The 22,982-nt window shown below is 40.4% G+C and overlaps 1 protein-coding gene and 1 long non-coding RNA gene across 2 annotated transcripts in view; one reads left to right on the forward strand and one right to left on the reverse strand.

The window, feature by feature from the left end:
• The window catches only part of LOC110404474, a 171,084-nt gene that overhangs the window by 23,359 nt on the left and 124,743 nt on the right, over nucleotides 1–22,982 (reverse strand). The window lies entirely within an intron of this gene.
• CHST8 (carbohydrate sulfotransferase 8) overlaps nucleotides 1–22,982 on the forward strand; it is a 131,030-nt gene that overhangs the window by 14,167 nt on the left and 93,881 nt on the right. The window lies entirely within an intron of this gene.

Genomic DNA, 22,982 nt, shown 5'->3' on the forward strand with positions numbered 1-22,982 from the left:
TGGAAAAAAGCTAGTGGAGCTCACTGGGAAGGCTTTAAACTAGGTCTGAAGGAGGACGGGGAGGATAATGAGCTTTTCCATGATAAGGCATGGGATGGCATATCTAGATGAGACCTTTAAGGAGGTGACAAGACCAGCTGCCCAGCTGAAGTTCTTCTACACCAATGCACGCAGCTTGGGAAACAAACAGGAGGAGCTGGAATCTTCCACACTACCAGAAAAATACAGTATAGTTGCTATCACCAAAACCTGGTGGGAGAATTCCCATGATTGGAGTGTGGCTATCGATGGCTGTTCAGAAAGGAAAGGCGAGAAGGGAAGGGATGTTGCTATCTACATGAGGAGAGGAATAGAATGGGAAGAGCTGTCCCTAAAGAATAATCACAAGCAAATCAAAAGCCACTGAGTAACAGTTAGAGACCAAGACAGCAAGGGGAGTCTTGTGATCAGTGTCTACTACAGGCCACCTGATCAAGCAGAGCATGTCAATGAGGTCTTCTACCTCAAGCTACAGGAGGCATCATGATCGCAAACGCTCGTCCTACTGGGGGACTTCAACTACCCACACATCTGCCAGAAAAGTAGCATGGCAAGCTGCAGGCAATCCAAGAGGCTCCTAGAATGGAATGCACTGAGGATAACTTCCTGAGTCAAGTAATTGAAGGCCCTGCAAAGGGGGATGTAATACTGGACCTGTTGCTCACCAGTGCAAATGAACTGATTGGTGACATCAAGACTGGAGATTGCCTGGGATGTAGTGATCATGCTATGGTTGAGTTTATGCTCCAGAAGGATATGAGACAGGCAAAGAGGACACCAAATTTTAGGAAAGCTAACTTCTAGCCCTTCAGGGAGTTAGTCAACAAAACACCCTAGAAAACTGTTTTCAGGGGTAAGGGTGTAGAGCAGAGCTGGCAGATTTTTAAGGAAGCTTTCCTCAGTGTGCAAGAGCTCTCCATCTCTAGGGGTAGCAAGTCAGGAAAGGAAGGCAAGAGACCAGTGTGGCTGAACTCGGACCTGCTGGTAAGACTGAACAGCAAGAAGAAAATGCATAGGCAGTGGAAAGAGGGACAAGTACAGTGGGAAGAGTGTAAGGAAGCTGCTGGGCTGTGTAGGGTTGGGGTCTGGAAAGCCAAGGCCCAGCTTGAACTAAATTTGGCAAGGGATGCCAAGAAGAACAAGAAAGGCTTCTACAGGTATCTCAACCAGAAAAGGAAAGTCCAGGAGGGCATACCCCCCCCTAGTGAGTGACACAGGCAAGCTGTAACAACAGACAAGGAGAAGGCTGAGGTACTTAACAAGTTTTTTGCTTCAGTCTTCTCTGATAACTGCTCGTCACACAGCCCTCAAATGTTTGGTTTGGTAGGAGGGGATTGGGGAAGCAACATCCCTCCCACTGTAAGCAAAGATCAGGTTTGTGACCACCTGAGGAACATGAACATGTACAAGTCTATGGGTCCCGAGGAGATGCATCCCAGAGTCCTGAGCCAATTAGTTGATGTAGTCGCCAAGCCACTTTCAATGATATTTAAAAAGTCATGGCAATCAGGTGAAGTCCCTGGTGACTGGAAAAAAGACAACACCACACCTATTTTTGAGAAGGGTAAAAAGGATGACTCCTACTATCTATGCAAGCTGGGGGATGTAAGGATGGAGCACAGCCCTGCCAAAAAGGACTTGGGAGTACTGGTGGCTGGCAAGCTGGACAAGCTTGCCACAAAGGCAACTGTATCCTGGGTGCATCAAACGAAGTGTGGTCAGCAGGGCGAGGGAGGTGATCCTGCCCCTCTGCTTTGTGCAGGTGAGGCCTCACCTGGAGTACTGTGTCCAGATGCGGAGTCCTCAGTACAGGAGAGACATGGACCTGTTGGAGCACATCCAGAGGAGGGCCACAAAAATTACTCAAGGGATGGAACACCTCTCCTACAAGGACAGTCTGGGAGAGCTGGGGCAGAAGAGAAAGCAGCAAGATGACCTGATAGCGGCCTTTCAATATCTAAAGGGGATCTACAGGAAAGGAGTGGACAGACTCTTGAGCAGGGTCTGTGGTGACAGGACAAGGGGAAATGGCTTCAAGCTTAAAGAGAGTAGATTTAGGTTGGCTGTAAGGAAAAAGTCTTCTACAGTGAGGGTGGTGAGGCACTGGAACAGGTTGCCCAGATATGTGGTTCATGCCCCACCCTGCCCAGAGCAGGCCCTGGACAACCTGATCTAGATGTGCATGTCCCTGTTCATTGCAGGGGAGTTGGACTACATGACCTTTAAAGGTCCCTTCCAACTCTAAGGATTCTATGATTCTATTAAGATAAAGATATAAACCCTTTCTGAAGCAATCTAGTCCTAAACAAAATAATTATCACTAAAGAACATCACGAAACATGTACAGCAGTAAACCAGCCCATGCCCAACGACCATCAGCTGCATTGTAGGAGAGATGACCACATACTGCACCACAGCTGAGCGAGCACCTGCCCACAGGAGGCTATTTTCAATAGCCAACATCCTGTACATACAAAAATATATACATAAACTAATATATACTAAAACACATGTACAAAAACTAATGAACTCCAAGATACAACTTCACAATGTTTATCCACAGCTTTATAGAGAAACTAATAGTTTTTTAAGTGCCACACAGATTTATTGAACTGAAAAGAATATTAACATAATATGCTAATGAAATCTGCATTTAATAAGATATAGATCCATTTAAATCCTCTGTACCTTTCCGTCAGCACAGCATATTGCAAAAATGAACCATCGAGGCAACAGTTTAATCTGATATAAAGTGAAATGATCCGTGTTAACAAGACAATTAAGTAACTGTCTGAAACTGAAGAAAAAATTGTCAGAAGTTCACCAGATAAAAACCGGTTTTGAATAATGTGGAAGTATGATTATACAGTAGGCAAACAGAGTCATTTCTGTGATTAGAATAATATAGGTGGTAAATTAGATATCAATTTTAAAATATAGTAATTATTAAAAACGCCTATCTCAGGTGTTTCAAAAAAGAAAGCAAAACTACAGATTACATACTGTTTGCATTGGCCTATTTAAGACCCAGGGTGAATGCATTACAAGGAAATTCGCATTTGGAAAGGTTATTTGATGGCAGTAAAATTGAAAATTATGATAGATGCTTTTTGTTGGACATGACAAACAAAATGACGTGCCGCATGTACTACTCAGAGGCTTGGTAGGTACTGTTAGTTACAACAAGACATTATCATGCAGTGGATACACATCACTAGGAATTAAACCTTTCACTTAAAATTCAACATCTTACATCTAATAACATTATACACGTACAATTTGATGATACAGTGTAGAAATTTCTCCCCAGCAAAATATTATTCCAGAGGCAATCCATACACAGTCTTGTACAGGTCCCTCATAGGTGCATTTGTCAACTTCACTTACACAAAAACAGCCCAGGTGCAGGATGCTCAGAGACACCAAGAAGCCAGCCTGTGAGCGTAGCTCTGGTATCCTCCTGTTTCTGCCCCTCCATGGTGCACTTTAGTGCAGTAGCTGTCAATAAATCAGTATGGTCTGTGGACCTCTGAAGTCTGTGGATTGCTTTTGATGTAATGAAAAGGGCCAAAAAACTAGTAGGAAAAGTAAGCTTACTCCTAAGTGTCCTCAGTATAAAGAGGTCCATATCTGCACAGAATAGTTTTAGAGGTTTACAGACCGAATGAAGGCAGAAACTACCGCTATAAGGGTACAATTGCCAGAAATGCACCTGAAGCCGTGTATTTGGTTCCATCTACAAAACAGAGGTGATGTCTCTAAAAGAAGAGTGACGTAAAACGCAGCCTTTTCTGAGTGTGTACTATTAGGGGTGCTCCATACCAGACGCAATCACTCATACCGCTGAAAACTTGTGCTAACTACTGGGCCAGTGCAGGACCCGCATCAGCCGTAAATGAACGTGCAGTGCCCTTAATGGCCCTTTTTGCAGCCTCACTCAGCTTCAAGGGAAAAAAAAAACAACAACACACTCCATTTCCTCTGAAGCCATACCATATTTGTTTTGTCTCTACCGGGGGAACTTTTGAGGACGACTTTTCAGAGAAGCAGCATATTAGATGCACTTCAGCTGCTCATGGCCACCCCATTTAACCCTCTAGAAATGTAAATCTTCTGAGTCTCTTAACACTTAGCCATGTGTTTGGAACAAAAGAAAGATAAAGATTTACCTGGGGAAATAACAAAAGCTTCAGAATGCTCAGTTTGGTTTAAAATTCAACTTCCTTAATGGACAGCCTGGAAATAAGACACACAGCCTCTGCTCTCCCTGCTCCAAGCTGCAGCCAGCTCCAGCCACCATCCCGCTGCCCAGATAGCCATGCAAGCCCTCCTGGAAGCAAGTGTGAGCAGCTGGGGGTGGCAGCCAGCGCTCCTGCTGGTTAGACCTTCCCACTTCTGCACCCACAGCATCAGTGCTCCATCATTCTCTGCAGGTTCCAACCAGCATCTTAGCCTTCAACCTTCTTGTGCACTGGAGGCTAGGATTGCTTTATCCACTCACATAGAAATACTTAATTTCCTCAACAATTATGTACACTCCTAATGCATGTGAAGACTCACCTACCTGTGTGCTTAGAAAAATAGCCTCAGAAAACCCGATTCAAAGATTGCTGAGGTCATAGGAACTATTTCATCAACTTCCTTCAGATTTTGTCCAGAGTATTTTTCAGTTCCTTCAGCCCCTGTTTTTCAGTAGAGTGGAACTCAGATTACAAAAGGAGATGTGCAGCACTGTGAATCAGAGGTTTTCCCTGGATGCTTCTGATGCTTATCCTCCTTTGTTAAAGAGAACGCTACTTCATATAACAGAGCTGGTAGCCTCTATTCAAAATCTACCATGCTGCAAAGAATGATGTTGTCAGACAGACTGATCTTTCTCCAATAGCTTTTGCAGCACTTTTGTTATGAAGATGTTAAAGATAACTCGGAAGAGAAAAGAAACAGAGTTAGAGTCTTGGGATAACAAAATTTGAAGTATGACGAAGAGTCATAGTACTGACACCCGTATTTGAAAGAGCTACGGAGAAAGTGCATTCATGGCTTTGGGGAAGAATAGGGGAAAGAAGAGCAATGTGAGCTGCTAAAATAAATATATTTTTGCAAAAAAAAAAAGAAGAAAATAATTTTTGAAGAACTCTGAATTGAGCTGGAAAGAGCATCGGCCCAAGACAGCACACCTTTAGAGTTCTCAGCCCCCAGCTTACAATGAAATGAATCCAAGGAACAATTAATAGAATATAAGATTGGGAACAGCATTTACACCTTGGTAACAGAGGTTCAGAGCAGCTGTCCTAGCTCTATCACAGAGAAATTATGATATTAAAATGCACTGATAGTGAGAATCCTTAATTTCATTATTTCCACTAACTTACACAATGGTGCAGCTTTTAAGACCAAGTTGTGCTTCCATGTTGAAGGTTTGTAATGTGGACCTTTAGATGCCATTTTCCAAATAAGAAAAAAAGAAGATCCCAGTCTCCTACCACTAAAATCTGATTGGTAACTCGAAGTGTAGCAGATTTAGGCTAGTGCTAAATACTTCGCAAAACTTCAAAATATGGAAGAGTAGAAATGAAGTCACATAAAGAAGAGCTACTTAACTATACCAGGGATGAAGTCCAAGACTTATTAAGCAAACTACACATTCCCAAAGACAGCTTATGCAAGAGTGAAAGGGATTCTTCTGATACATATCACCATCCTTCATGTCCCTATGCTCCAACTGAAAAAAAATGTACAGGTTGCCCTTAGCTCACCTGACTTTGGTTAGATATCCTATTTCTTGGAGTTAGCCCTTTTTCTATCAGAAAAAAAAAAGACAAAAACCAACCAAACAAGAAACTCCAAGAAAATGAATGAAAAAATTTGAAGAATCAAAGCACCAAATGGATAATGTACCTGGTGGGCTCTCTCAAAATATCTTTTTCTTTCTCTGTACTTTTGTAAAGAAGATAAAAATGCAGCAGAGAGGAAAACAGCTAGTGCCACTCCAGACTTCACTGGCTTTCTTACATTACCACAAGTTGTAAAAAGCCACTCTGAACAACACAGAAAAGTAGTTATGCCAATTAAAAGGGTTAGAGTAATGATTTTGAAGGAGCAGACATCTAACTTGTCATTTTTAAGTGAAGTCTTCTAACACAATTTCTATATTTTTTGATTTTTTTTTTGCACAAAGTATTGCAGCATGCAAAATCCTTATAATTAAACACCTATCAGATTGAATAGCATGAACTAGAATTGAGGATTAGGTGATCTTATTCCTGTAATAGGATTTGCCTGCTAATTGTTACTGAAATGACTGAAGCCTCTGTTAATAGGAGCATAGAAATTACCATGGTGGCTTAGATCAGCGGTCCATCTATCTGGTAAAATATCCTGTCTTTAGCAAAGGGAGGTCTGATACGATTTAGAGTAAAATGCAAAGTAGTCTGCTATGGAATAAACTATTATCAAGTAAAGTTTCTTCAATATTCTCCCTAGTAAAAAGACAGGTAATGCCCTAACATAGGAGCCGTCGTATTTCTTAAGAAATTCCTTTCACTTTAACAAAGTACCCCAATCTTTTTCATTCCTCTTCATAAAATTCTCCTTCCTTGACCCTGGAACAGTCTTATAACTCAGCAAGCACCCAGTGCCTGAGATGCTCAGGGCATGGCCATGAGGCTTCTCACTGCTCTTCATTCAAATGCTTGCACCATCATGGCCACACCCAGAAAACCTTGGAATTCAGAAACTAAGAGCAATGGTAAGGAAACTGCAACTGCATTTAGCAGCAGCTGATGTTAGAACAAACTCAGATCTTTACACAGGCTCCCAAGGAAGATGTGAGCCCCGGCACCTTCCCTAGGCATACCAGTTGCAAGGGGTCCAGAAGGAACAAAGCACCTCTGCAGGGCCAGCACGGTCCTGCCATGCCACTTTATAGATACCATGTGCAAACGAAGAAGATATTGAGGAAGAAGAATGTAGGTGAGTGATGTCAGAGGAGAGGCTGTCTGACTGTAATTAGGGCTCAAAACAGCATCTGCCCACAATGTAGGCTACAGATCAGTCAATTCCTGACTTCACTTGTAAGTTGCAATCATTTAATGATTTGCAATTCTTGTTTCTTTATATTCAGGGAAAAAAGCAATCATTCAGAAAACTTACACCATGCCTTTTGCAGTATTGTTTGTGTTGCATGAGTAAGGCAAAAACAAGCCCTCAAAGCAGTAAGCTGCAATATCAAGTAATTATATCACAATACACTCAAGCTCTTTCAAATAATTAGTTAGTCAAACATCTGCTGCAAATTAATATTGGGCCAAACTTGTCTCTTGGGTATTACAATGGACTTCAGTACCATTAGGTAAGGGATGATCTGTTCCAAGACATTTACTGTCTGTGGATAATTTGCTGTTAGTTTCCTCCTTGCATTGCTCTAGCTTGAAATCCTTTTGCAGTACAGTTGCTATTTACTAGCTTCTGCTGATGCATCCACTTTTTCAGTCTTAACTCAAGAAAATTCAAAATGCATACACTGCCAAGGAAATGAATTTATTCAATAAGCACTGCAATGTCAACTCTTAATAATTCTGTAATGCTGGAATAAACAAAGGCAGGAATTATGCTTGCCTTTCTAGCCATCAATAAAACCTTATAAATCTGCAAGGACTCATACATTTCACCATACAAAAACTGAAACTAAGGCAACTCTCAGCTTGGACAATTCAGATTGCATTTTAACCAAACCACAAATGAAGCTAATATGTATTGACTGCATTAACAATTCATATACGCACAGAAAGGACATAAACAGTCTTTATAGCGTTGCCATGTCTTCGAGGCATTGATTAAACTCTGTAGATGCTGGTGTGTGGCTCCAGCAGCTATTCAATAATCCCAGTGTTTGTCCATCAATGTCTTTTGCCATTGGTCTGACTGTCCTGCTCCTGCTCAGGTTGGCAGCTATTTCAAAAAATGAACTGTCACCCTGGGATAATCAATTAATCTAGCATGAATTGCTTGACCGAGTCTTCTAATGAATGTTAACATGTAAACACTTGTCAGACACTTTGCAGACCACAGAGTTTGTGTGGCTACGTTGGTGTCTGGGAAGCTGACTGGCAGCAAAGCCGTAAGCACAGACCGGTCTCACTGTGTTAATAATGCACACTGCTCGCAAGCTTGTCTTTAAAATAGATTAGCTAAACCTGTAGAGATTTTATTGATTTTACAATCTTCTCCTCCTCTATGGAAATGAGTGCATCTTTGCAGGAACAAGTCCTACCGGAGGGAGCCCAGTATGCACCGTCTCGGCCCGGTGTGGAAGGTTAATGCATTTTCATGAGCCATTGCCTCCTCTCACACACAAGACCAATTTATATCCAAAACCTGTAATTACAATGCAGCTTAGCAACACCCCAAAAATTCTTTTGCTATTTCAGTGATAAGCCTCAGTCTTACGGATTACATTTGTTAAATTAATAGTAAAACTATGCAAAAGTTCTCTGTGAAGATCTACAATTTAATTATTTTGTATAAATATAGTCTTTCATATCATTTTGGCTGTGATTAGCATAAGACCGGAGGGTAACTATTTCAGTAAACAATATTTATTACCTGCTAAACTATACGGGAATCTCAGGCATACTAAAGTATCAGTTCTGTTCCCCAAACTTATTCTTGAATCTTTAAAAAAATTGTTTGATTGTCTGAGTTCTTAAATAGGAGGGATTAAAGATTCTTCCAAAAAACAAAAACATTTTATTCCTAAGGTAACTGGATTTCCGCAACATACCAGGGTTTGTTCCTCATGTTTTAGTTTCAGGTTTTTTTCTCCCTTGAAACCTCCAACAAAACCCAAAAAAGAAAAAAAAAAAAAGAAAAGAAAAAAGACTGTATTTTTTCTGCATACAAACACAAGTGTTTCACATATAAATACATTTATTTTTGGAACACTTCCACTCCTGAACAATTCCCACTGAACTAACTGCACTTTTTTTAAACCAGAACACTTATTTAGATGAATGGTTATGGATTTAGGAGTCCAACTGTAGTCAGGCTGGTTGTAAATTCATAGCCTCCAGTCATGTTTTTATAATTATGAGCTTCCTCGTGCCAGTGTGTGAGCAGAACTCCCCTCTGATTAACATGAGGAGGTATGCTGGAGTCTGGCCGCACGACACAGCCAAGCATCAGCAAGATTTTGCATACAGAAAAGATTTTACAATATGTCCCCTTTTTTTTTAATTCAAAATCACAATTCGTGGACAGGAACTATCTCTTTAATATATTTTTTAAAATGCTGTCCCTGCTCTGAGCACATTTTTGAAAATGCAAGAAGCTAATTTAAACGTGCAAAATGTCATTCTGTACCTCTCTGCCACATGTCAGTGTTTGCAGGAAAGGGCACCCATTAGGTATGGGAATAGGCAGGATGTATTCCCTTCTGGTACTGGCACACACGAGTTAAGCATATGGGAATGTGTGCAAGCCACAGAATGCACATTAATTTGGAAGATCTGACATTTATGAACTTGGATTAAACTGCTTCTCATGATTACAGATCTATCTTTCTGGATGACTTTACCAGGAGCATCTTGGACAGAACCTATGGGACTGTTCCGTGAGGCACCAGACGTAGTGGCATGCGTGGTACTGTCAGCCTCAGATTTCTCTGAATCCCAGGAAACCGTACACAAGCAATAGTTCTAGGAAAATGCCATTTTAATTATAATAACTCTTATTCAGCAAATTCCATTTCTGAAGATGGCACACAGTAGTGTGAAATCACATGTACTATGCTCTTTCAGCTACTAAGGGCTCAAGGATCGCTTCATGCTGATAAAGCAAGGTTGCTCATAGATATGGACATTCACAATCTAATTTGTTTAATAATTCTGAACACCTCTAACTATAGAAATGGCCAGAGTGGCAAACTTTGTGAAAGTGGAGAGGAAGCATATACACAACCTACTACAGTTAAAAATAATAATAATAATAATATAATCATAGAATCATAAAATGGCTTGGGTTGGAAGGGACCCCAAGGATCATCAGGTTCCAACCCCCCTGCTACAAAATCTTTGTTTCTACATTATAACACTGTAACTGGTTGTTAGTGCCTAAACATTTTGCGTGTCCTTTGGGAAGAATATTGTGTTGTGCAAGAGCATATATGAGGACAAGGCTGAAATTCAGTTTAAGTTAATCCCAATGATTTTGTCCCTCTACCAGAGATCACTGTTATCAAAATTTGGCTAGCCAAAAAAAATAAAATTCACAAATTTTTGTTTTCAGTCGCTTACAGGACTGTTATGAGTGAAAAAAATAACATCTTTTCCTGAGTTACAACAAGACCAAATCAGTTCTCCAGCTGCTTCACCCTACTCTATGTATGTATCTACCATTTTTCACCAGGGTTAACTGCTGGAAGCAGCCCAGTTGCTGGTTGTCTCAGAATTGCACAACGAAGCTGTGGCAATGCCACGTGGACTCAGCCCAGCCATGCCTGGGGGATGGTTTAAATTTGCCTTCATTTAAGCCACCACTAAAAGCGCTTTGAGCTAAGATTACTGATGTTGCCTGGTGCAGTCAAACAAAAACAAATGGGAAAAGCTCAGCAGCTTCTTAAAATGCTACAGTTTCCTCTATATACTATCTGGCAACACACTCACTTTTGCAGAGGCTTTGGAGATAAAAGCGCTGCAGTGAGTACACGGATTGTTCCATTCTGAAATGAAGCTGTACGTTCTTCTGTGTCTCCAAGTCACAGAGTGGTATCATTCTGATATAAGAAGCATCAAAGAATGAAAATGGCATCCAAGACAGTACATATCACATTGTATACACGTTTTTAAAAGCATCCATTTAGCACTGAAAATACGCTTCCAGTTATTTTAACACTAGTTACCCTATATGTTTATATTTTTGGCACATCATTGTAGAGCATTTTCTTGCAAATTCATTACTTCATTCATTGCAAACACCTGAAATCAGTTTTTAAGAAAGAAGCTAAACTTAAAAGTCTTGGGCTTCATCCAGTTTCCATTTTCCAAAGCTTGAGATCAGACCACCTAGGGAACAGGCATTTTGTTTTCATCATCACTGATTTTAAAATAATTCTCCTGATTTTATGGAACCACATAAGTGGTAGGGCAGTGCAGCTTGTGTCATTCATTCCTTACATTAGAGCTCGTAACGTCAGTGCTTCTTCTGAATACCCAGGAAATTAAAATGTATGGGAAATAGTATTTATTTCCTGAAGTATCAAGAATGCCTTTGAAGGAGAGGCAAGCAAGAAATTCCCACCCAGGTAGCATAAGATGCTCTCTATCTGTGCCTTCTTGAGTGTGCTCTTCCGACTAAAATGAAGAGAGAAAGGAGGAGTTCAAGTGGAACAAAAATGTATCAGTTAACACAGCTATCAAGTTTAGCTTACTCGATGTCGTGGACTCTGATTCTCATTCATGCTTTTCCACTATAATTTTTACCCAGGTAAAGTACTTGTAAATTGCTAGAAAGTATAGAGGGGTGATAATGTAACCAAAAATAAGGCTACATAATGTAATTTTTATTTTTCTCATAGAATGGCCTTAAATCTTCAGACATTACTTAAAGGTTTTAGTTACAGAGCAGACATTTTTCCCGTTTTACAGAATTTAATAAAATCAGTGGAAAGTATACCTAACTGTAAAGGACTGAAAAGCCATTCTCTTTACGAAGCCTGGGTTCTTCCCACACAGGATTCTCCCTTCCCTAAAGCTCCATGAAGGCATTTCTGGGTTGATAGCTATTCTACAATGTCATTCAGCCTTTGTCCCACATCCATTTAAGCTTGCAATATTTGACTAGTTGCAAAAAAAAAAAAAAGAAAAAAAAAGAAAAAAAGAAAAGAAAAATAAAGAAATGTAACAAAAAGGCAAATCATAGCAAATACATTAAATCTAACCGTGACATCAGTGGAACCACAGTGCTGAGCACTGCTTATCTGAGATGATCTAACTTGGCCCCTCTGCACATGATTTCCCATGCTATCGAGGGCTTCCTCATTTCCAGGCAGACTGTAGCCTGAACAGATGCATTCGCAAACCCAGTTAAGCACCAGGGTTTAATGAAAGATGGCCAGAATAAATGTGCATTAAAACTATGTTGCACTGATACCCCAGAGTACCATCTATTTCCAGCAGCGCTCAATTTTATTCATGAAAGAGCAGTGAAGTTTCTGACGCATTTTTCTTGACTTCTCCCCAAAAGCTCCCGGGGTGGGGGCTGCTACTGCCTGCTGGGAGCATATCCCTGCGCGGGCTCTGGTGAGGGTCTCCACCATCCCCCTGCAACACCAGCCCCCAGGGAGCTGCCTCTGAGGTTATTTGCCTGTCAGCCTCATGCATTTTCTCATCCAACAAAGATTTTACTCTGGGGAAACTGTGAAGAGTATTTTATGTGGTTTCAAATTCATTTCCGTACCTTCTGAAGTGCTTCGTCCACAGCACATCGATGATTGTCTAGTACCAGATTGCAGGGATCTTTTTGGAAAGACTTGCCTGAAGCACTGATTTTACAAACGCATTCATACATGCTAAATCTTAATCGTGCGCCTACACCCATGGACAGGAATGACACAATGTGAATATTTGCTTTATACTTAATGCACTCTGGAGTGATAGAACAAGGATGGAAAAGTATCACTGTGTTAAACACTAAAGATTGTGAGGAAAAGAAACTGAAGCAAAGAAACAGTATCTGCACTTTTCCCTTCCTCACTCATTACAAAATAATTTTCTCTCCCTTCCAGTATTGGTGTATATTTCAGTTTCTCCTAGAAGTCTTTTTAATTCATTGTTTTCATTTAAAAATGCTAGCTGAAGATATAAAGAACCCATAGCATCAACATTTCGAAGGCTATTGGAACTCACAGGATCAATTTACATGATTTTAATTCTCTTGTATTTATTTAGTTAATCTAAACATAATAGACTTTTTTCCTATATTCTTCTCTAATATTTTCCTGTTAATGTGAGGGCTGAACACTTTTCTCATGAGAGGAAAAGGAGAACTACTCACAGCATCACCTGACTGCAGGAGAAAGGGATTTGGAAAATAAAAAATTCATTTTTAAAATAAATTTTAAAAGCCATACTTAAAATATGATCACTAGTAATAGATATGCATGTCTTCAAATCAAACCACCTTCCTCTGAGGCTAACGGAGCTGTAGCTCGGAGCACAGAGGAAGGTGCTCACTCTCCCATGGCGTGCACGGAGCTCCTGCTGTGGAGGGACGCTCCAGCTGACCTGGCCCTGAGCCTGGCGAGACCCCTGCTGTTGCCTACAAACTCAGTTTCTCAAGGGGCAAAGAAGAACCGGGCTCCAAGGGAAGGTGGGAGCCCAGGCCACAAGGATTCTGGCAGCGTTTTGGTGACGCTGCATCCCTCCTGCAGCTCGCAGGCTCTGAGGCAGGCAGCAGTACCCTCCCAACTTCAGCAACAAGCCACAATTTTAAGTCAACTTTCTCCTTCCAGTCTTAGAGATAAATACAGTGTGCTCCTTAATCCTACCAGTGGCTTAGCTGTGCTTTTTCACTACCTGCAGCTTAGAAGATCAAGCCCTGAGTTGTTAAATGATCCAGGGAAAATGCATTTCAGGATTTTCATATCTTCCAGCTTTGCAAAAAGGCTGTTGGTGTAAAAGACAGCAAATAATCATATTTGTTCTGCTCTTAAATGGACAAAAAAAAACCACCAAAACTTTATCTGAAGTAGATCAATTCAAAATGCATACAAAGTAGATTGATTCAATGCTACTGAATGCCACCACATCCTCCTAAACACACCTGGGTAGATCACCTAGAAGATGGCATTCACCTGAAGCTTGAAGTATAGGCTGCTTATGGTTAATCCACAGAAATCAGCAAAATATTCAGGCAAAAGGAGAGTCTGAAAACCCTCCGCAGCACAGCACTGAGTCCAGACTTGGGCCTGGAACTGCTGCAGCTCATCTCTAGCAGCAGTGATTCACCTTTAACTGGGAGGGAGTGTCACAGACAGCAATGGATGGGCTCCATTTACATTAAGAAATGTGAGATCCCTACAGCTGGTGAGGCACACAGTAATGAAACGACCTCCTTCCTTACACATGTTCATCCCCACTTTCTCATTCCATCATACACATTTTGGACTGCCATTAAGTGGAAAAGGCATTCCCATTTGAACAGAAAATTTAACTGAATCTTCCAGGGTAGCTGACATATTAGAGATAATAAGATCGGATCTTCAGGTACTGAAAATGTGCCAAGTAGTCCTTGCTGGAAGCGAATCAAGTTACCTGCTTGATTTCTTTGGTTAATTAAGTCTTCTACACAGAGTATTCTTTTGCAGACAGCATTGCATTCATGCTGAAACAGTAATAAAGCAGTAGAGCTGGTCATGTTCAACGTTTGTATTGCTTGTTACTTCATTAAAAAAGGTAAATTTATTTAGAAGAGGAATCACTGCTGTCATACAAGAAATTAGCTGAAGGTTAGCTAATTTGTCAACTAAATGTATGTCTGTATCCCTATACATATACATGTAGATATAAAAGGATTAAACTAATCCTCTTTTTGAGTTTTATTTGCTCTTGCTCCAAGTTAACATCTCTATGCCTACCTACCAGGAATGGCACTGCCCATGAGCTGTTTTCAGGTGGTACTGTGACCCTCAAGGATGCTGTAATTTGTTATTTCAGAATTGCAATCCTTGATACCCAGAATTCTTGATCACTGAACAATTCCTAATGCAACACCAATTACAATCTTGACTGATTTCTTTTGCTTGTTATGTTTCAGCAGTTGAACCCTTGCAGAAAAGCAGTTTGAGGTACTAGCCAAGCTCAAATGTTCTCTGATACAAATTATCAAGGCCAAAGGAAGAACTCCCTCACACTTTGTATCACAGCAATGTCACTCTGACTTAAGGCCTTGGGTAGAACATGAAATACTGGTAGCGTAGGAGATCTGCTGGCAGCATTCGGAGACCTTCTAAACACCTAACATTAATTTAACCAGGGACTCTAATTTTCACAAATGGCACAAGCTGTGTGAAAGAAAGGATTTTGCTATATGTACCAAACAGCACATGTGGGCATCCTGCCAGCTTTCACATGGGCCAAGGGACACACAGTAAATTCTCACAGCTTTACTGTTTACTTCATGGCTCCTTTGAAAACAACAGTGGCTAACTATGTTGATGGAAGTCTTGCCTGAGGTCCCAGAGCAGTCATTAAACTCTTAGCCTTCTGTTCAATATAAAATGACATGCTCGTTCTGCATTTCTTTAGCTGAGCTGCTATGGAGGAGCCATGGTTCGATTGATATGCCTGGCTCAAGCCCAAAAATGATTGCATTGCACTTTCCTCAAGCAGCTTGTCAGTTTGCATTCACAAAGCCATACGGGATGCAATTGTCTGGTCACTGAAAATAGCTTCTGTGCATATTTAAGCCATTGCAAGGTGGCAATACGAGAATTAATTCTCTCTTCTCCTTCTGGAGATTCATCATTTGCATGGTAGTGCTGTTCAGTGTGCACAGAATCATCACATTCCATAACATATTAATATTTCAGTTTGTTATCCCTTCAGTTATTTTTAGCAGCCAGCTGTCCTTGTGTGAAGCTCAGAGTGGCAGCGAGATGCTGAGACATGTTCTGAGCATGGTCAAGGACGCGCCATCACACATCTGCTCAGCAGGCTGCAGCCTTGTCTGTTATTAAAGTAATCTCTGAACTGCTACTGCAACATGTGTAATCATCAGATGCAGGATGTCTTTTCCCACCTGCTCGCTATTTATTACCTGCTATCCCACAAGTTTTAATGGTAACTTGCATTTCGGTAGATAAACACCTAGAACTGAGACTCATTATAACAAAGCACAAAGTACTGTGTGATTTTTTTTTGGTCAATTTGAGCTAATAGAGGATATTCTCAGTTCTTTGATATGCACTTCAATTTTTAGCATTATTTGAAGGACAATCGAACAATTAAATATCAATCTTCTGGATATGAAGGGAAGAATGTTTCACATTTAATAAACAAGTTGGGAACAGATTTTATTGCTTTGTCCTACTTTTTGAAAATACACAGGCTTTCTATGGGACCTGAAGTATTAGAACATCTATTTGGAAATGGATTTATATCAAATTTTATATGCTCAAATACCAGTGATTTCCATTTGAAGCCTTTGCTGCTTTTTCTTGACACAGTAAAGGGCTCAGCAAGCCAGTACTGCGTTAGCTGCACACGCTCCCCTGCCAACACATTAACTGCCTAATTTTTCTATACCACTTGAAAGCAGAGCTTTTGCATTTTGGTTAATCTAACACACTTGAGTAAATTCATTTTATAATTTCCTAGCTCCTATTCAGTACAGAAAGTGAGAATATGAGTAGTTGAAACCATCAGCAAGAATTAATGTTAAACCATCAGCTTTTGAATTTAATAGGCAGCCTCTAAGAAAACAAGGGAAATAACAGTGTCACTGGCGGGGCATTGCAGGCTCTCAGGCTCGCAGGTTTCACCTTCAGGAACCAACCCTTCTTAAATGATGGCTTTATTCATTTAGTTGGCTTGCCCTCCCCACATAACTGCATTACACTTGCACCATGCTCTGCAGAAAACAGAGAAGATTCCAATTTTCTGAGAAAACAAAAGGTGAATTGTCATGTTCACCTTCAAAAACTAAAAGAAAAGATTGTTGGAGAACTGCTTCATCTGCTTCATGATTTTGCCTACATACAATCTCTGCCCAGCATCACTGTTCTGCAGATGCCATCCCCGAGAAGAGGAAAGTTTCGAGAAATTGCAAATACCAACCCAGAGCTCCTTCTCAACAACAGCGCTTGCGCAGAACTGCCTTTCCTTGCTTGCCACCTACACCGAAGCATAATGTCTGAGCATCCCTGCTAGCAAGCCCAGCCCTACATGCAGGCTGCAGGGACACTACCTCTGCCACTACATCCACACTTTACCTTCCATCCCACCACGGCATCCCTGCTCCTACAGACTGCTGTCAAAACATTTCATTCTGAAAAGCAATCACAAGAAGTGTGGTAGGAATGTCATTCCTTAGGTAGCAGGTCACTGCCAGTTGATTGCTCTTCCTGGTGATAACCAAGGGCTAGAGGAGCAGAACAAGAAATATTTGCATTCATACACAACAGATATCTGCTTCACACAGAGCACATCTGCGTTACCACTAAATCAGAGTCTGTAGCACATATTTCGATTGATTGTATTTAAACAGCATTAAAGGACGAGAGATGAGAAAACAGTTTCTAATTCACTTCTCAAAGAACATCTTTCTTTCACTGTAGGAAAGCAGTGGACCTACAGCTCTTGCATGCTCAAGAGGTTGTTATATATTGTAGAGGTTAGGCAAATATTCTATAGAAATGCTAATGAAGAATTGCATGTTCAACTTCTGCATTTTATTTTGCAGCCAATTTGGGTTTCTTTGTTTTATTTTTTCTTCAGTCCATGCTTATAGATACATATTCGTGTTCACCAACTCATGCAGTATATGATGCCTAAACTTTTAGAAATGTATTCATTCATACACTCATAGAAGTTAGACTCGATGATCCTTATAGGTCCCTTCTAACTTGGAATATTCTATGATTCTATGATTTTAGCAAAAAAAAAAAAAAGCTTGTTTTATGTTTGTAGTCAATATGTGATATGGCAAATACTAAAAAAGAGGTATAGCTTAATTCATATGATACAAACCAAGTAATGTAAAATAATCAAATAACATAAAAACTCTTACAGTGCAGGTCATATTCTCAAGAAAAGGAAAGAGAGACCCTTGCCTGTCCTATTTCTGAAGAAAAATTCTATAAACATTCCGTAATTTCATAATAGATTGCAAACATCCAGAGGCTCAGCATCAAACTACTCTGAATATAATGAACATATGACAAAGTACTTATGCAATTGACAGCGCAGGAGCTTTTAGGAAGGATATTAAAAACATCATTGTTTTGTAATTTATTAATGAAAAAAGAAGTTGGAAGGGATGTTTTTGTTTAAAATGCCTAGACACCTAAGCACATGTTAAAATCTCAGCAGGACTCCTTTTAAGAGGAAATGGGATAAAATTAACAACACTAATTAAGTTATAATTCACTCATTAAAAAGGGTTGGAAGAGACAGCCTCATTTAAAACGTGGACACTCCAGTGCTACCAAATATTACAATCTCAGTAAGACGCCAACTCCCCACTGGACCAAACATGTAAGCCAAGGCCTGAGCCAGTTCTTGTGCACGTGCCTGGGTGGTGTGTACAGACGTACGTCCTCTTTACGCAGAAGAACTTGTAACCAGTAGTCCTGCCAACACGTTTATGTTTAAAGGCAAAACAACAAAGTTTAAAATACAAAAAGGATCGCACTCCTCAGAAAATTAAAAACATGCTATGGTGCGAAAAGCCAGAATTTCCTCTCCCTCTGCTGAAACTCCAAGGCTGGAGAATTGGTCAGTTAAAGTGTCAATGTGTAGACTGTCCCAGGAGCCTTTGGGCTGAAGAGGCTGGGATGAGCACTTAAATCTATATAAAAATGCATGGCATTTGATAATTAAATTGATAATGGCTGATTGCCAGTGAGAACCTAACAAAGCACTTCGTTCTGTATTAAGCTGGAAGTAGGTGATTATCTTCATTGAAAGAAACTAGGACTGTTTACACGCTTTAAAAAGTTATGAGAATGACTTCTATAGGTAGCAGTAGCTCTGGAAAACTAAAGTGAGGCTTACTTGGAGAAGGGTGCTTCTAAAAGAAGCCAGCAGGATGGCCTCCCTCCCTTCCTGTATCTCTCACATTTCAACCTCATCACTGCAGAAGAGATAAGTTGACACTATTTCAGAACACATCCATTCACTGTTTAAAGCCACTGCATGTCCTAAACAACCTAATAAACAATAGGTTTCAGGTGCTCAGCAAGGCTTGTAATGAGCGACAACTACCTGTATGCCATGCTTGCTTGGTAACATACAGTAAAAGACAAGGACTCTTGCTTGCTCTCATCTACAGTGAAAATACTCATGGCTGTGGCCTTCAGCTAATTGCAAAAATCAGGTTCCATTGTTGCAATAAAATCCTCTTCAGATTCAATGTCTGAGCTGGTAAGAAAGCATCAGAACCCCGTTTGAAAGAAGAGCCCTGTGTCATTTCTTTCCACGCTTTTCTTCTGATAGCAGTGGACGTATGACACAGCTGTGTACTGTATCAGACACACATAATAATGTAATCAGCTTGAGCTCTTGTCCTGTGAAAAGGGGCAGCATTTATCGTACCCTCAGTGGCTCTGCAGCAATGAATTCATGGCTGATGAGCAGCATTTCAGATGAGCGTCATCTGTGCCTCCCTACCAGCATATGCACCTGCTGCATATTGTCCAGGAAGTGTTTAATACATATTTAATGTACTTGTTCTGTAAACATGTACTAATGGAAATAGCATTTGCTAGGAAAGGCGGTCCTGTCCATGGCTGTTAGTGGTAGTACTCCATGAGTAAAGTGATTCTGAGCTTTCTTGTGTGAGACAGATGGATCTCATCCCTGCACGGCATCCCTCTGCTCACATTCGTGTTGGTAAAAATGTACACTCAGATTTGTTTTCATATCTGACTGAGAAGTCAGATGCCATAGCTAACATACATCCCAGTGCACAGAAATCCAAAAGAACCAACAAGACCTTTGAGTGTGATCCCCAAAGAGCTTTTCTGAACTGAAATGTCACAGCCTTCACACAGTATCTTCAATCCAAAAATAATTAAATTAGATTTATATAGAGACAATCCGAGACACTGGCCCCAGAGAACTGGTGATTCATTTAAAATGACTAATCCTAACCACCATGAAGTCACTGTAGGCCAGGGCCCCACAAATCCAACTATGGGGAGAGTGACTTCCAAAGCACAGGAGCAGCCACTGGGCTAACTGGAAAGAAGTGCCTGAATTTTATTCACAAACTGCATTTTCTTACATTTTATCTTCAGTGAAGTCTGAGCTGAACTCCAGAGCCTTAACTAAATACTCACTGAAACCTGTCATCCTTTTAGTCTAATTGGTGAGGCATGTTTATGTGATGGAGCACAGTTTTGTATCAATTTTGACTTTCTTATGGAGATTCACTTCCACAGTCTGTTATTTCCTGTTGAGCGTAACAATTCACAGCAGCAACACCTCACAGTAATGTATGATAAACTTGCAGTTTTGCATCAGGAGCTCAATGAAATGGTGTAACCAGTGCATGTTAGTGCAGTGCATTCACTGCCACTCCTATCAGACAAGCGGATATTAAAGTTCCTATCGCCTAAAGAACCATGAGACGAACTCTTCTTCTCCATAAATTACTTTGGCATCGAGGGGTCAGCACGTAGGCTGATGCTGCAATTGGATCTAAGTCTCAGAAGAGCCGAGTTAGAACCACTATAATGTCCTTACTGCACAGAAACAACTACCTAGCAATAGTATCTGGTAAATAATATTTTCTTGAAAAAATGGCAAGTAGAAAACTAAATGGACATGCAAGTTGTAAAACACTTAACTAGTTGCACATTTGTTGACTTTAAGTAAAGAGATGCATTCTTACAAAAGGATCCTGGCTTCTGGAAGAACTGAGAATTTAGGAGAATAACGTAAACCTCCTCCTGTGCTGTTTGTGTAATGGGGAAAACCGCCCGCTGTTCATGTTCCCGAGCAGCTGCTGTGCTGACCTAGCCCAGGCCAGGCCTGCTGCCGTGGGAGAGCCTGAGCAGGACAGGGGCGCGTGGGTGCGAGTCCCTGCTCTGTTTTCCACAGCAGACAGACCCATTCTGTGACTTCTTTTTATAAAACCATAAACCAGGTACAATGAGCCAAAAAAGGGTTAAAAAAGAAATCTGGTCTTCATACTTTTTTGATTTTGTGAGCATGAATCTCTTTCACGGAACAGCTGTCAAGTCAGCCAACGAAACAGGTCTGCTTAGGTCTCCTGATAATACCAACTGCTGTTGTTCATGTATCCTCAGTGACAGCAGCAAGATGAAAATCGAAATGAATCGCTCTACAAATGAGACACTTCTCTGCTTTGACTTTCCAAACGTGACAGTGGTGTTTGTTTTCTCAGTCAGCAACATTTAAAGATGTTAGAAAGCTCTGGTATCACAAAGTTGCTCAGGGGGCAGTTTCAAAAAGAAAAAAAAAAGTGAGAAATCTGCATGACAGTTCCTTTCACAATTGTGCTCAAATTTCTGTCCATTAGTACTTCCACCGAACTGAACTGTGAAGTATCGCTAGCAATACAAGCTACTGCAGACTTTCCATGACGACAGCTAACATTTCATCTCTCTCTATGAAGTCTTTACTCCATACCCTTACTGTGCTACAGATGCAAACTGTTGGTTCTCACCATAAGAGTTACAGGTCAGCTTTAGCTCCCACTGATGAGCTGCCATAGCACAGACGCATTAGCTTCTGTCAGTCTGCTTAGGAGGAAAGTGTTTTTCAACAGATTACAAAATACATAGAAAAAAAACAATTTTTAGAAGTACATTTTCTTCAATATGAGTTGTAAATACGATTATTTGCCCTTCTATCAGAAAAGCTGAAGACACCCTCCAAATGTAAATGAATTAAGTTCTGTAATTTGTGTGAAGTAAATATTTCTCTCTAGCTACCACAGGAAGAATCTAAGGCACAAGGTACCCGGTGGAACTCATCAATTACTCCCATTTACTGCAATTTGTGGCTGGAAACAAAAATTAAAGTTGTAAAAGACCCTGGATGTTTTTTTGAACAATCGCATTGAAACTCATAAGCCATACTGAAGCACTGAAACACATTCTTATATATACAAAATTAAACCTGCCTTTTAAAATATATTTCTGTGGCGTAATTTTCCTCCTTATCTGATTTCCTAGACACCATTACCTAATACAAAAAGCACAGCCCCATGTTCAAACAGGTCTCCCTGCCCTCCCTCAAAAAAAGATGGCTGCTTTTCAAAAATACTTTATGAATTTAACTTCCTTTGGTTTCAAAGGAACATACATTGTAAAGATTTGTCTCCATGGATGTTTGTAGACATAGCTGTTAGAATGGATTAGCTCAGGGCAGTATAGTACTAACACAAAGAAAAGCATTTCTCACATCAGTATGGTTTGGTGGTGCACTGAGGGATTTCAAGCGCATCTACCCCAGTTATGCGATACCCAAACCTCCAGACTCTTCTGATAGTTTCGTTCTAAATCCACTGAGTGAAAAAACGTTCTCTTTCCATGAATGTATCTCCAAAGCTCAAGCCTTGCTAACTAATCTACTTTTGAATTTCTCATTCTGTCCAACAGGCTTTATTTGAAGGACTATTCATCCCAAATCCCTGGGTTTGCAGGTGCCAGCTGTGAAACATCCACAGAGCCCAACTATGATTTAATAATTAATATCAATACTATGCGCTAACTGTACTTTCATTTTGAGAGTATCAAAGTGCTTTGCAAATTCGAGCAGAATGTCCAAACACGCCGTGAGTGTCCCCATGTTACCAATGAAGGAAGCAATACTCAGTCATTTGGTCACTTTACACAGAAAATCTCTGGGAAAAGCAAAAACAGTACCAAGAACCTCATAATCCAAGTGTTATACTGCTAGCTCAAAGCTATCTTTTCTTCACTTTCTCTTTTTAGATTACTTGCTGATTAAATAAATTTTTCTTGATGGGGAGATAAAGCAAGTAGGTCCACAAATTCTCCATCTTGAACCAGATTATTCTGCATGAAGAGAATTTTTGGCACCTGATCTTTTCTGAAACTGAAGAATAACTGGAGATGTGATGCGAACCATGCAACATGAATGTGTGTCGTTACCAGCACTGCCTCATAAGATCTTGTACTTCAGCTACTAAACTTAAACTCGTTCTTTAAAATGTTCCATGCCAGGAATGTGTAG

This window comes from Numida meleagris, chromosome 10 (assembly GCF_002078875.1).
Source record: "Numida meleagris isolate 19003 breed g44 Domestic line chromosome 10, NumMel1.0, whole genome shotgun sequence".
Classification (NCBI taxonomy): domain Eukaryota; kingdom Metazoa; phylum Chordata; class Aves; order Galliformes; family Numididae; genus Numida; species Numida meleagris.